The sequence below is a fragment of the Tachysurus vachellii genome, chromosome 5 (genome assembly GCF_030014155.1).
Source record: "Tachysurus vachellii isolate PV-2020 chromosome 5, HZAU_Pvac_v1, whole genome shotgun sequence".
Classification (NCBI taxonomy): domain Eukaryota; kingdom Metazoa; phylum Chordata; class Actinopteri; order Siluriformes; family Bagridae; genus Tachysurus; species Tachysurus vachellii.
The window spans coordinates 15443717-15459034 of NC_083464.1; the positions used below are offsets into that span (position 1 = coordinate 15443717).

General features: G+C 37.8%; 1 long non-coding RNA gene across 2 annotated transcripts; it reads left to right on the forward strand.

Annotated features, from left to right (window-relative positions):
* Window positions 1-88: 88 nt before the first annotated feature.
* Window positions 89-9726, forward strand: LOC132845277 (uncharacterized). Of its 2 annotated transcripts, XR_009648408.1 has the most exons (4): window positions 89-240; window positions 3486-3591; window positions 3897-4067; window positions 8779-9726. It is a non-coding gene; the product is annotated as an uncharacterized LOC132845277 (long non-coding RNA). The 2 variants fall into 2 exon arrangements; XR_009648407.1 differs by lacking the exon at window positions 89-240 and having other exon boundaries at window positions 3381-3591.
* The last annotated feature ends 5592 nt before the right edge of the window (window positions 9727-15318 follow it).

Consider the following 15318-nt stretch of genomic DNA (forward strand, 5'->3'; position numbering starts at 1 on the left):
TGACGTCTGAAATCTGCCCCTGTTTACCTCGGAATGTGGATACATTTATTTATTTGTTACATTGTTTTTATTCCGTACAAATTTCATTTAATTTTGATTGGATTTTATAAACGTAAACATATCCTTCACACATTTTAATTAAATCTAATAACAGAAAACACACCAAACACAAACGTTAGCATTCGTTCTTTTGGGAACTATTTTATTACATACTGAGAACTTTCTATTCTGGTGAACAAGGTCAGTGTTATTCATGCAACATCCTGGGAACTATTTTTATAGTATTTTTTTTAGCAACTAACTTACAGGGAAAATAGTAACTGCAAACTAATACAATAATAAGAATAAAAAAGATTATATGATATAACAATATGATTCTTAGCAATAATTGTTCAATTTAAAGGTAAAATCTGTATCAATATTTAAATACTTTATGATGGGTTTAGTGGTTAAGCACATTTGTCCAGTAAAAAAAATATAAATAAATAAATAAACATGCACTGTAGGATGACTGGCACCTCTAAATAGTCTGTAGTGTGTGAATGGATGTGTTTAGTGTGAGTGTGTGCATGAATGTGCCGTGTGACGGACTGGGTGTCCCACAGGGATAGACTCCAGGCCCCCTGCGATACTGTGCAGCATAAACATTAGTTGAAAAAGGTGGTCAAGGAAAATTTACTAAGAAGTAGGAACCAATAAGTCTTTCTTCTGGTTTATAAAATTAGAAATATTTGGCGAACATTCCACAACAATAACAACAACAACAACAATAATAATAATAATAATAATAATACTCACCATCATAATCATAATCCTAACAACAACAACAACAACAATAATAATAATAATGATAATAATAATAATAATAATAATAATAATAATAATAATAATTTAGACATACAAACCTACACGTCACTGTGTTCAGTTAATAGATTTGTAGCTGTTGTCCATACTCTGAAGAAAAATATTTAACCTCAATAGACGAAATCTGTCCGCTAGATGGCGCTTTAACCTTTTACAAATACATAACCGGTCCTAACAATATGTGCATCCTATTTACAACTTGTTTTAAATAACTTTTACTAGTATTTATCTCTTAATAACAATGCACACTTCTTAATCACATTTCTTAAACTGGGCTATTTTATAAAATGTGCCTTAGAGAATTTGGGATCTAAAAATTCTGAATGGTGTAATGCAGGTTTCCTTCATAAACCTCAAAAATGCACAATATGCTATTTTTTTTCTTTTTCTTTGATGTTTCCTAGTGAGTGCTTTTAAATATTACATTTTAAATGATCATTCCTGTTTTGAAACAGATTGTCTTGGTAAAAAATCGTTTTGTTCCATCTGTTACATGCCCAAACAAACAGCTGTGGGATATAAATGGCTTAGAAAACTTACTGTATGTTTGTTTGCTAATTGTTCTTTAATGTGTTTTATGCATTTAACAATCTGATATTAACATGGAAAGAAATTGCTTATATTTATAACAAAAAACTCATTTAGTATAAGTTGTCAAATTTCAGATTTAACCGGATGTTTAACAAAGCATTAAACTGATCTTCCCACTTCCTGATTGTACATGTGCTGAGACCTTATGGCTCCTGAGTTTGGTTTGTGTTGCATGGAAATTATATAACCACAAGGAACTAATGATTATAGATAAAATTCTATCTTAGTCTATTTAATGCTTATGCATCATACCTCATAATATAGTGCAGTTTAGCTATGAGTATGGTATGAAAAGATATGTGCAGTATACAGTAATAAGAATAAAAATGACCCGTCAGGGAAAATATTCAGTGGTACACTCAGACGCCACCCACAACATCCTTTTCTAGGAAAACAATACAGCAGTTGGAGGGTGTAGTCTACTGTGTGTCCATGCACAGCCAGCATCCTCCCTGTGCCTGGATAAGCCTAATTTGATTATGGGGGCGGGTAATGAGAGAGAGAGAGAGAGAGAGAGAGAGAGAGAGAGAGAGAGAGAGAGAGAGTGAGCACTGGATCATGCTGAGAGCTTCATCTGTCCATTTATAGCCTCACAAGCTCAATCTACTACATGATATTAATATCAATATTAATTTGGCAGCTAATGCAGTTTTGTTTTTTGTTTCCTGAGCTGTAAAGCAGTGCATCTGGTCTTCCACCTTCAATTATTAAAAGAATGCTCTTTTTTTTGCTGACAAAGACAGCTATATGAAAGCTGTGGAGGGTCTATTGAAAGGAAATATTGTGCAAATTTAACTGTGTAATTAAATGAAAACATGTGGGTGCTCGTTTGCTCTGCGTGCCCTCACAAATCTCAGTGTTTATGATGATGGTGAGCAAAGCCAGGCTTTCATGTGCCTCAATAGGTGGAAGGGAGTCCTGCTGTGTGTGTGTGTGTGTGTGTGTGTGTGTGTGTGTGTGTGTGTGTGTGTGTGTGTGTGTGTGTGTGTGTGTGTGTGCTCGCGTTTGTGTGAGAGAGAGAAAGAGAGAGAGAGAGAGAGAGAGAGATTGGTTAATTGGGGTATTTGAGGCCTTGTAAATAAAATTTATTATCAGCAGTCAGTCCAGTGGAGATTTTGTTGTAGTCTGATGTTCCTTGGCTTGGTGATCTGATCGTAATGAGAACTTGTTTTCATGTGGGTGAATACTGCAGCCTTGTCATGTGATTCTAAGCCTGAAAATGCCTAGAATACATAGCATTCTCAAATCAGGTGGTGAGCTAGTGGACAAGAGACTCTTTGTCACTGTCACTGTTTTATCACAATGTTTCATGCTCTGAACAAAGTGTACCATCTTTTTTTTTCTTCTTTTTTTCAAACAAACAGATGTTGTGTTACAGTTAGTGTGAGGATATCCTGGAAATTTTACAACTCATTTCCACTTCTACCAGCAGCTAACAGACAGTTTTCAACGGCATAGTTGCAAAATATAGAGGCATGGTCTTGCATAATCTGCAGGAAAAGCTCCATATTTGATTTATTATTTTGATTTCTATCAGTTGTTAAGCATGTGTATGTCTATGAACAAACTGTTAATTGTTCAGTGGCTAATAGAGATTTTGTGTTGTTATGATAGTCCAGAATGTGGAAGGTGCTGCCAGGTTAAAAGAGCTTATGTTACTCTAATAATATTATTATCCTGTTTACAAATCTGAATACTGGCTACTGAATACACAACAATGATCAAAAGCAGGCTGATTACTCACTGTTAATCTGCTCATTAAAACATTATAAGGATAACATTTACAGACAAATACAATAAGAAAGAAATTAAGGTCTTAAATAAATTCTTCATTATGTTGATTATTCAAAAGGTTCTCTCTCTCTCTCTCTCTCTCTCTCTCTCTCTCTCTCTCTCTCACACACACACACACACACACACACACAGGCACACACACACACAGGCACACACACACACACACACCACACACAGAGTTACATTGTAAACAGTATGAGCTGCGGATCACTGCTGACTCACCACCTGTCGCCCAGGTGCAAGTCCAAGTGACCGGTTCACCTCGGGTAGGAGTCATCACAGCCAGAGAAAACAACCCACATTTCTCTCAATCACAAGCATCTCAGCACGTCTCTTCTCTCGGTGAGCGTACTACATCATTTTACAGCAGTACATCAATGTACACCTACTGTTAGAATGAAAAATCATTTCATCTATTCATTTGTATCAATCACCAGCAGCTTCTGGGCACCATTATTTCTTTCCATCAGGTACTCAGTAGGAGTGAGTGATTCACAAATCCATCTATAAAAGGACAAGTGGGAACAACTAACTAATACCACATTCTCTCTGATAAAGTCCATGGTGTGTTATTTTCAAAGCATGCACGTGTGTCTGTGCTATTGTATGTGCGTGCGTGGGTGTGTGGGTGGATATTTGAACCACAGAATGACTGGACCGACCATCTGGGCCTGGAGAAGTCGGCATGCTGTCAGTGTTTCATCCGCCCTTCTTGTCAAGCTCTAATCCTGCAGTAACCCAGAAGCAGATGCCACCAGCACGAGGGAGGAATAGCGAGAAGGAGCTGAAGCACAGTGTTGAGCTATGTCCGGCCTGAGGTGAACCATAGGTGTTCATTCAGCATGGGGGCTTCTGCTTTATACATTTATACACAACAGAGAGTGTGATCTGCATTTGTGAGCACAACACTGCTGCCAATAAATAAATAAATAAATAAATAAATGGGGGGGAAAAAGGTTCAAACAGTAATAGCACTTTGTAAGGCTTGCTTTGACCTAATTCATACAGAGAGCAGCTTTATGAAAGCGCTATCGGCTCGAAGCAGAAGACAGGAGTGCTTGATTAAGCTCTGCATTGTTCATGATAACTGTAATATTACAAAGTGCTTCAGAAATTACAGTGATTTTTTTTCTGTGAAGAAAAAGACCCTACTGTGAATTAATGCATATTGGAAAAATACCACAGAGAGTGATCTGACACTATCAAGCTTGATTTCCATCATTTTCCTACAATATCTTAATTACCAACCCCTGGGATAGACAGACATCTGAACAGCAATTTAACAGTGTCGGTTAGCACAAAGTCTGCCAGCAGCTGAAGCAGGAAGAAAGGTGATCTCAGAACATTAAACATCACCGGTTTCTTTCTGTTCATAGACCATTAGTGGGCATCCCTTACTATATTCCTTACTATATGATAGTATCTGAGTATATCATAGTATATATCATAGTGTATACTATGATACATGATATTAAGCAGATAGTATACTATGATATGATCTGGTTGGCCAGACGGTGTCGATTAATTTACTATAACAACATGTCTGATAGTAGTGCTGGGATATTGGAACTTTTTTAATGTGCTTGTTCTAATATGGCCCTGCGATGGGTTGGCACTCCGTCCAGGGTGTATCCTGCCTTGATGCCCGATGACGCCTGAGATAGGCACAGGCTCCCCGTGACCCGAGGTAGTTCGGATAAGCGGTAGAAGATGAATGAATGAATGAATGAATGTTCTAATATGTTAGTATTACCAGCTTGTCCACAGGGATGTGTATGATGGATAAGCTGCATAATCTAAATCTATTAATGTACAAAAACAGGATATATAACCAAGAAAATCATGTAATCAGTAATATGGTGAAGTAAGCAACATTTATTGAGCATTAATAGATTGAGTCTTGATTTGCCAAATTGCAAATCCCCTTACATAATTTTGGGAATAAAACATTTATATTTAAGGCATTTTGGAGACACCCTTTTCCAGAGCGGCATTTATCTCAATTATAAAAGTGACCAAATGAGGGTTAAAGGTCCTGCTCAAGGCCCAGTGGTGGCAGCTTGGTAGGCTTAGGATTTGAACACACAACCTTTTAAACAGTAGCCCAACACCTTGTCATGGATTATTTTCCTAAAACAACACACCCAACTGTGTTTTAAACCACTTTGTAGGTATAATATTACTGACTTTTGCCCACTTTGTGTCAGCCTCCTGCTCTCTGTCAATCAATGTAAAATGGACCACACTGAGACCACAGCTTACGAGATATCATTTCATTGCTGGTCTGTTCTCAACCAAAAGTGATGTTGAGGTGAAACAACAACCCCAGTAACACTTCTGTACCTGGTACACTCATGCCAGGATCACACAGACTATCACCTCATTGATGCTGTAATGAGAATTATCACCTACCAAAATATTATCTGGTCCTAGGGTGTTACTGTTCCCCTCATGGATGAAGCCAAGTGTGGATAAAGGCTAACAGGTTACTGAGATTTATGGGTTTGACTCATAAAAGTGCCCTGGTCCAATTTAATGAATTACATTTACACCTAAAACCTTCTACTGTGACATTTAGCAGAATTGACATTTGCTTCATGTAAGGCTGCCTGTGTTAAAAATCCTGCACTTGAAAAGGTTAAAACCAATCATTCCTATAACATTGGCAGGAAGTAGATGAGCGTAAAACACACTGGATCTTTTTTATAATCTCTGACTGTGTGGCACACTTCAGACTGCTGTCTGTCCACTTTGTTCTCTCCATTCCACTCCCCTCCCCATCCTACTCCACCACATGTAAAGCGTGTAGCTCTTCAGCTTGGCTGAGTGGAACAGACCTGGTATTAGCATGTCAAAACCAGTCTGTGGTCCTCATTGAGAGTTGGGAGGAGCGAATGAAACGACAAAGCCACAACGGAGACAGCTGATCCACAAAAGGTGCCTGTTTAAGCACTCTTCCTCTCTGAGTCCAGCTGCTCATCAGAACTGCTGCATCACAATGCGGAGGCGACATTGATGAGCACCATTCCAGACTAACCATATGTCTGAAACACACACACATTCTCTGCTTTAAGAGGACAAAGACTAAGAAGACTAAGATTGAATTTTTTATATTTATATATATATATACACCTTTTGTATATCAACCTGCATCTGGCAGTTCCAAAATGTAAATCTTTTCTGCTTTAACCATTTCTTTGTAGACATACTTGTGTGTTTAGGGTCATTGTCTTGCTGCATAACCCACTTATGGTTAAGCTTCAGTTCATGAACAGATTCCCTGATATTCTCCATCAATAATGCCAAGCCGACCTGGACCCCAAGGCATCAAAGCAGCCCGAACCATAATACTGCCACCCCAAGTGTCATGTTTGGAATGAGGTTCTTCTTTTGGAGTGCAGTGTTTGGTTTTCGCCAAGCATAATGATTTTCATTTAAACCAAAAATTTCTATTTTGGATTCATCTGTCCACAGAAATGTCTGGGTTATCCACATGGTCTTGGGAAAACTTCAGACAGGAAACAGTGTTCTTTTTGGAGAATTATTCACCGAGAAGTTTTTTTGCAAGATTAACGCTCCTGGGTTGAGAAAGAGTGCTGCTGAATTTCCCCCATATGTATATATTATCTTCCTCAGAGTAAATTGGGGGAGGCCAAGCTCTTTAGAAATGGATTTGTACCCTTTTTTCAACCTGGTGAGAATCAATAACTCTTTTCTGAGGTGCTCAGGAACCGCATTTGATTGAGACATGGCACAATTGCATAAACCTGTGTGGTAAAAAATAGACTTTGTGATAGCGAAGACCCAAGTTTATGTTGTTTATGTTTATGAAGGTCTAATAAACTCATATCTAACTGCCATAAGCTTGACTGAACAAATTTGCAACCCTAGAGGTTCACATACATTTTCTGACAATGTATTTAATGCTGGATCTTGTTTCTCAATAAATAAATGTCAAAGCTATATTCTCTTTAACTATATATATATATATATATATATATATATATATATATATATATATAGATAGATAGATAGATAGATAGATAGATAGATAGATAGATAGATAGATATTGTAGTTTAATTTTTGTAAGCTCTAAACACTTGCTATATAAAAAGATACATGAAGCAATATATAGCATATTTATAAAGTAAATACATCATACACTGACAGATTGATCTTATATCCATTTCCCAAGACTTAAAAGGTGTACTTGCCAGCAGTATTGAGATAATACCAGCTAATTGTTCTGCCAGTTGGCACCCCAGATGTTTCCAGTGTAATCAGATGTTTTTTCTGCCTAAGAAAGGGTGGGCAGTTACAGCCATCAACACCACAACATGGGAATGAGGCACATTTCTCAATGTTAGGAGATGATTTCTCAGACCTGTTAATGGCTACATTTAAATGTGTTTTGGAGCATTCGCACCTGGCCATCCACATCTGATTGTGCCTCAAATCCAATCATGCATCACAGTAGCAGGAATGCACAATGCAGTGAGATTGTGAACAGCTTCCATAGTCAGTACAATGTAGATATTCATTATAGAGCAAGTACCAGCTGTATATTGCAAGAAGAAAACAAATACCAGAAGAAATGTTTCAAATTGGGTTGTCTAAGAATTTATGCTGAAGCCACACCACTTGCATAGGATGAAACGGATTTTAAGTATTTAAGTGTTGAAATGTTTTCCTTTTCCAAATACCAGTTTTTATGACTCCATGGTGGTTTAATAGTTAAATCCATATATTTAATGTTACAAAAGCAAACAGTGTGCTGTTAATGCTCACACTTATTGTTAATGTAGCGCAGATCAGACAGTTAGGCTATCCAGAAACTGCATTGTCTTCTCTAAATCTTTCAGTGCTGTTCGGGTGGAACGGTTGATCCACTAAAACATCACTGATAGAAAAGCTCTAGTGAGCCTTCCCACTTCCTCTAGGTTCATTGTGTTCAAAATGACAGGATGCAGGGAATAACTTTGGAGCAGAACACAGCTTGTTTTTCACAGAATTTTACTCCACCTCTAAACTAGTTTTCTGCACATTTGGTTACACTCTTAATATAGACACTTCTATCAAGGAACAATTAAAGAGGTATAAAAGGATATTTTTATTAGGACAGAACAATTCCTTTCTGAAAGGAACAGACAGGATTGCTCATGCTAATGTTGGAGAAATGTATATAAGTGGATTTTGAGGCCAGAGAATTGGTGCTCGTTTTGCCACAGTGATGTAGGTGGTCTATATTTGGTATCTGAGCTGAGAGACACACACATGTCTTAAAATAGCTCTAATACCCCAATTTGGCCACTTGTGCTTTTCCACTTCATCTAGTTCTGACTGAGTAGACCCAAGCTGTCATAGCAAAAAAAAATGCAATGCCTTGAGGATTGTTTTTGAAGGTCACTACAAAAACTGACACTAATGCCACAAACTCTGCACCAATCAACACTTATAATACTTGCAGTCAGAAATCAGCTATGAATTTAATAGTGCAAAGTCTAATGCCTTGTCATCTGCTCTAACAGCATGTCATTCTGAGAAACACAACAGCCAGAAGGAGAGAGCATGTCAGTGTGGCTGAATGCAAAGGGAAACCTAATCTCCTGGCAGTCGGTGCCCTTTGCTCCCCCAGAGAGAAGGGCGGCAACAAGAGAAGCAGCTGTCTCTTACAATGGAGCAGCTCAACGATCCTCATTCAGACCTGGTTCACCAATCCGGCATCAATGCACACGCCCAGCTGACAATGCTGGCACACAGGAAAGCCAGACATTGGTGGGGGAGGTGCTGGGCATTGTCTTTGGAAAAAAGGATGGCAACTAGGGTTGCATCACCACTGGTTTAACTGCCATGTCAAATATGATCCACCCCTACTCAGCAGTTATGTTCTGCCAAAACAGGACACCAAGAGACACATTGAAATACAAGATCAACTTATTTTTACATTGGTCATGTATGGTTTTAGGCATCTGGTCAAGAGTGAGTAGAAGAACTGATAGAACTATAGTAAACTCAGACAAGCACAAGGAAAAAAATATGAATAAAACAAACAGAATGATCTGGAATATTGGTTCTGTTCATTTTATTAAGGCAATTTTGTTTTTCATTTTTATTTATTTCATAAAATCCATATAATTTTACAAAAGAAACACAAACGTCCAAATTGGGCTACTATTTATCATTTAAGTTGTGTGTGAATCTTTTCATGGGTTAAGCCTAACTTAATATTTTTGCCAGATTTACAAAAGTTATCACTAGTTTCTTCTTACTTGTACTTGTGCAGATAAACTACAAGAACTCGTGCTCGTTATACATTTTGAAATCTTTCAGTCATGTGTCACAATAATGAATGTCTTCACATCTAACACAGTTTTCATGCAATATAAATGTTTTGCTCTATGTTCATGAATACCACATTACCCTTGTAAATGATCCGGAAAACAATTTAGCCACAAATTAATTCTTATGTAGCTGGATAGATTGCGCTTCATTGTGTTTGTTTTATTATTTTATTTTTGTCTGGTTATTGATATCAATTAAATAAAGCTTTGTCAATGAGCCTAATTTCTTTGTTGCCACTAAATTATTAACCAGCAGACAATATTAATCAAACAATTCTTCCATCTTGGACTTAACAGTGACATCACAGCACACTGTAATTATAACAACAAGAACCAGAACTCCTTTTGTTGGTTTCTGTTTGGGCAAGATCTTGTCTTTGAATGTGTAGTTGGGAAACATCCATTGTTCACAGAGACTGTGTTTCTTTTATCTCCCTTCGTGCGTTTAGTCATTAGGCATCATCAGAGCTGGTGTTCAGGGGAAACATCCTGCTGAGTTAGCCTCTAACTGCCGTAATTACGTGCTCGTCACCTGAACACATTGGGCTGTGCTCCCTAAAAGCACTAAGGTCTTATCAAGGTCCTGATCGCAGAAGGAAAGAAAGACAGAAGTACATCCTGCCATTACTGTCCCACTCAGATCCACTCATTGGAAAGTATTGAGGATGTTCAAAGGGCTCATCAACAACAAAAGACATGTCAAGTATGGGTGAGGGTATAGAACAGTGATCATTAGCTAGTGAACTATGGTTTGGATACTAACCCGGCAAAATATGTCAAAGGACTGGACCAAGTACTTGAAAAGACTCTGTAGCAGAGCTGATAGATGAAAACAACTGGCCATTGTTCAGCTCCTGTAGCAGGCCCTCTGTTGTAGCTTATCGAATCTTTAATTATTTAAAATGTTAAAAATAAATATTAATTATTTAGCTGAGGGCAGCTCACTAGGCCACAGACTCGCTACAGGGTTGGAGACATTAGTTCAGAAAGGGGAGAGTATTCACAGACAGTTTTCCCCCTTTTCTTTCACCTTTCTGGTCTAATTAACAAACTGCTGACATGGCTTGTGCAGGAAAAAGTCGACCACAAAAACAAAATGTTTAAAGACAAATGGACAAAGAAGTGTGCAGTTTCTCACTGTGGAAAATCTAAACAGATGTGTCTCAACAGTTCAGAGTCTGTGGCACGAGAACAAAGTGGTAAAATGAAGCACCACTTCGGAACAAAGCATAACCACTGTTTTAAAGCTATAAACTAATCAGGAATGGTTTAAGATTAAAATGTAACCAGTGTCACTATATAATCATGTCCAGACCTGTAGGAATTTAAGCAAGGAATTTTCTGTAATTGTACTTCAGATTTTACTTGAGTAACACCTGTCTAAGATCTTCTGGGTCATCAACAATAAGAAGACATGTAGACAACAAATATAATTATTCTGCTTCCATTTGTGTTATCAGGTTACCGTTTTTGCTGTTGTTTTTAATGTATCTTTACATTTGTTGCAAAAAAAATGTGACTCTTCTTGTAGGTCCAGCTTTCTTGCTGTAGTTTGTCAGTAAAGAGTCCAGGCAGATGCCCTATGTTCTGATATGGCTTTGTGTTTTTGTGTCTGGAGCATCTCCAGAGACAGTGTCCCCGATACAATAGACACACGTCTGTGTCCTGCCTGAAGCACTTCTCTTCTGTCAAGTAGAGTAGTAACAGCCTTGCCCTGCCCCCGTCCCAGACACTTCGACCTTCTCTCCCTTTCTTCTTAGCCACTCTTTCTTTCCCTCTACAATGAAGCTCTTCCTGTGTTTACCCAGTGCTGCCCTGCGAGTGTTAACATCTCATTAGCTCTCACTTATACTACACGCTCCCCTACATACTACAAAAAAAAATGTCTGCCTTTAATAACACATCACAGTAAATGAGATTCGACAGCTTTTCCCTTTCCTTTTCAGAAGGTAATTTCATCTGGCCCGCTTGACATTAATAATTCAGGGTTAAATTGATTCATTGCTTTAATTAAAGAATATATCCTTTTCATTTTAACGCTGACATTTTCCGATTCTAAGTGAAGCACTCTTACTGGGGATTAGGACACAGGGCAGGAGCATCGCTATCTCTGTTTAATACGTTTCTGTTTGCCTGAATGCTATTTTTATTCAGTAGTCTCTACCTCTGACCTCTTTCCCTTGCTGATCTGCATGTGTTTATGTTTCAGATGTGCATAACACCTTGAGTAATTTCCATGAGTAACACAGATGTACAAATGTAATAACAAGGTCAAGCCGGGCAACAGGGGTATATGAAATGAGCAATATCACACATATACATGTTGTGCAGGATTGTTATATGAAGCCATTTCAGGCTCTGAAATGCAAAAGAAATACTAAGTTATCTCTCTCTCTCTTTCTCTCTCTCTCTCTCTCTCTCTCTCTCTCTCTCTCTCTCTCTCTCTCTCTCTCTGGCTCTTCCACAGAGGCACCTCTCCCCCTCCATCAGCTGAACAAACCCTTTGTTTGGGTAGAAATAGGATATGATGAGGAGACAGACTTTGACCACCCCCATGCACCACACACACACACACACACACACACACACACACACACCTGTTTTCTCCCTAATTTTGTTGTTTCTGGTCAGTGAATAGCTAATGATTAACAATTAGGCTGCAGTGTCTTGCAGTTGAGGAGTATTACTATTATATTTACATTTATTAACTATTTCTATCTATCTATCTATCTATCTATCTATCTATCTATCTATCTATCTATCTATCTATCTATCTATCTATCTATCTATCTATCTATATATCTATCTATCTGTCTGTCTGTCTGTCTTAATCATTACATATAATTTATTTGATAAACAACATGACCATCCAAATATCAGAGTATTTCTTTTTGCTGAATCCAAAAAGAGGACTTGTGGACCTACTACAAAACCTTTCACTCTTTTTTTCATCAAAAATCTAGAAAAAAAAGAATAAGAATCTCTCTCTCTCTCTCTCTCTCTCTCTCTCTCTCTCTCTCTCTCTCTCTCTCTCTCTCTCTCTCTCTCATGTATGACCAAAGTACAGGATAAGATTTGATGGCTGTATTGCAGCTGGAAAAGGCCTGCAAAGTCAAAACAATTACCCCCACCTTTCACCTAATTAAACACTGAGCAAAGAGTTCCACCCAGACACAATATTTATGCAAAGTCCATGTAATGACTTAGATTTCCGTCCAATACAAATCTCTTTGTTTCTGTCTTGGCAAATTGCTTCTATTGGATTCAGCTCTCACAATCAACGGCAGCAATCAATAATCCTACACTTTCCTATTACTTACACCTCTTTCTCTGTGCATTCCCTGTTCCAGTTTGTCTTTAAGTGACTGCATACATACGGATTGTGAATATAAACTATGTCTCAAGATCCTTCTAAAAAGAATCAATAAGAACACACAGTAATTTTGTGATACATCAGCAGCTTGTTGACTAGGGACATCAATTCCCCAACCTGCACCACCTTGTACACCACATCCTTCAAAAACAAGAAATGCAACAACAAACCAGACACAAAGAAAAACCTACATGTTCATGGGAGCCATGTGGTGACATAAACAAACAGGCTGTTTTTGAAACGTGAAAGGATCACTTCCCATCCGTTTCCTCTGGCACACAATGTAAGGAAGCGATTAAACAACATGGGCCTCTGAGAGGCGGGATGTGGGCCACGAGCCTGTATACTATTCGTTTTATATATCCATCATCTCCCATTTGAATCATTAGATGATAAGTAAACCTGAAAAATCCTGCACAAGCTCATTTACAGTGAACAGTGAACATGATTAAATGTAGTATTCACATCTTCTCTCCTTAGTGCAACTGAGTAAGTGAAAATATGTGACAGCCATCACAAGTCATTACTGTGCTTCAAAATATTATGCAGGGTTCTCTTGAAGTGAAACTGAATTGATTAGCCACTTACAGCAGAGCTGTGCTACGGCAAATGTGTCTGAATTTGATTAGTCAGGTTTTGAAAGGGATGTGTTGTGTCAAATGTGTCAAAAACACTTGGCCAAAAAAGTTTTTACTCTATGAGAGAAACTAGAGCTCAGGGTTCATGCTAAGAACTAAGTGAACCCATTTTCTCTAAGCTATTAATTACACTATTAATACTATTATATATAATACTAAAAAGGAAAGAAAGAAATGAATTGTGTAGAATCATACTAATCTACAGTATCTCAGTAACTAACCATGCTGCTTGGAAAATTTCCCAAGAAAATCAATATTGTCCTTTGACTTCATTCTGCTGCTTCAGTGTAAACAATGATTTGGACTGTCATCTGTAATGAAATGCTGTCACAGAAAAAAAAATCCCACATGGTAAAACAATGTGTTGTTACATGTTGTGTGCTGATTAATTAAAAAGAATTGTGTAGTGTCAGAAATTTTGTTTTAGTAAAATCTCAGGGTGTGACTGCAGCTGTAAAGCTTGTCTGGAGTCACACAACTCATAGCAAAGCTTCTTATACAGTAGTGGCAATAGCGAGACTAACAAAATATGCTAACAGACAAAAAATATCCTTATTAACTTAAGTTCATTTTGAACAATGTTCCTGTTTTTGCAACCCCATTTTTTGCATAATACCAGATCATGCTTATTAATGATGCAAGCAAACCATAATTGTCTTTAATCACAGGTCTACTGGTAGATGACCTTCTGTATATAATATGACATCTTTATCATCATGTTATTCAGTGAAAAGTAACATCTTAAATGAATGCTGGGTATGTACTGTGTTAAACAAGGTAACGACCAAGTTAACCATTCTACAGTAGTTTATTTCATCTCTCTACCAGTCTGACTGGAATAATGCAGACAATCAACAAGACCAGTTTTATTAGTTTGGTTAGCAAGGTTTTGCTAGTCAACATGCATAACCACAACGGCACGATCTACCATAAACAAGCTTAAAAAAATAATGTTTCTCTAAGCTGGGGTTTTTTCAGCAGTGATGTATCCTGGTTTCTGTAACAAAGGGGGAAAGAACCATGCTGCTGTTTATGTGACATCACACCTGGATGACCTCTTTTGACTGTATACTGCATTGTAGCTCATCGTGATGTCATCTGTCCAGGCAGCTTGTTTCTACTAACACTGTTTGCATAACCAGGTGTTGAGCTATCACAATAAGCTCCAGAGGATGTGGAAATATAGCCTCTTGTGTCTCTCTGGCCTTTTGGCTTCTCAAGCTACCATCACATGACCATCAGATCAGTTTTGTGAACAAAGACAGTGTTTATACCCATGCTTCTGAGAAGAAGGCGGTCAAATGACCTCCATGCTGGATTTTTTATTTTTTTTTTTTGTGAGAGAGAGTTCATAGCTGACAACTACAGGTCATGCTGTTATGCCTGTGCACAAGGAAAGCAATGTCTCTGTTCTCTGAGAAGCAGCTTCTTATATGAAGTAGTCATCCCCACTCAAGCCTGGTAGTGTCTTAAATACAAAGGGTCCATACTGAGTCCATTCGTTTTTGTTCATTATAAATAGCCATCATTCTGTCATGTGTTGACATTTGGTCATTTTATATGCATTTGGATGTCTATTAAATAGCTTCTTGTAAATGACTAAACTCAGTACATATGACACGTTGCATTTATGTAATTTGCTTTAAGATATTGTGTTGGACAGATGTGCAGACAGAATTCCTGCGTTTACATTGTGTTGAGTTATCCTGTGCTGAT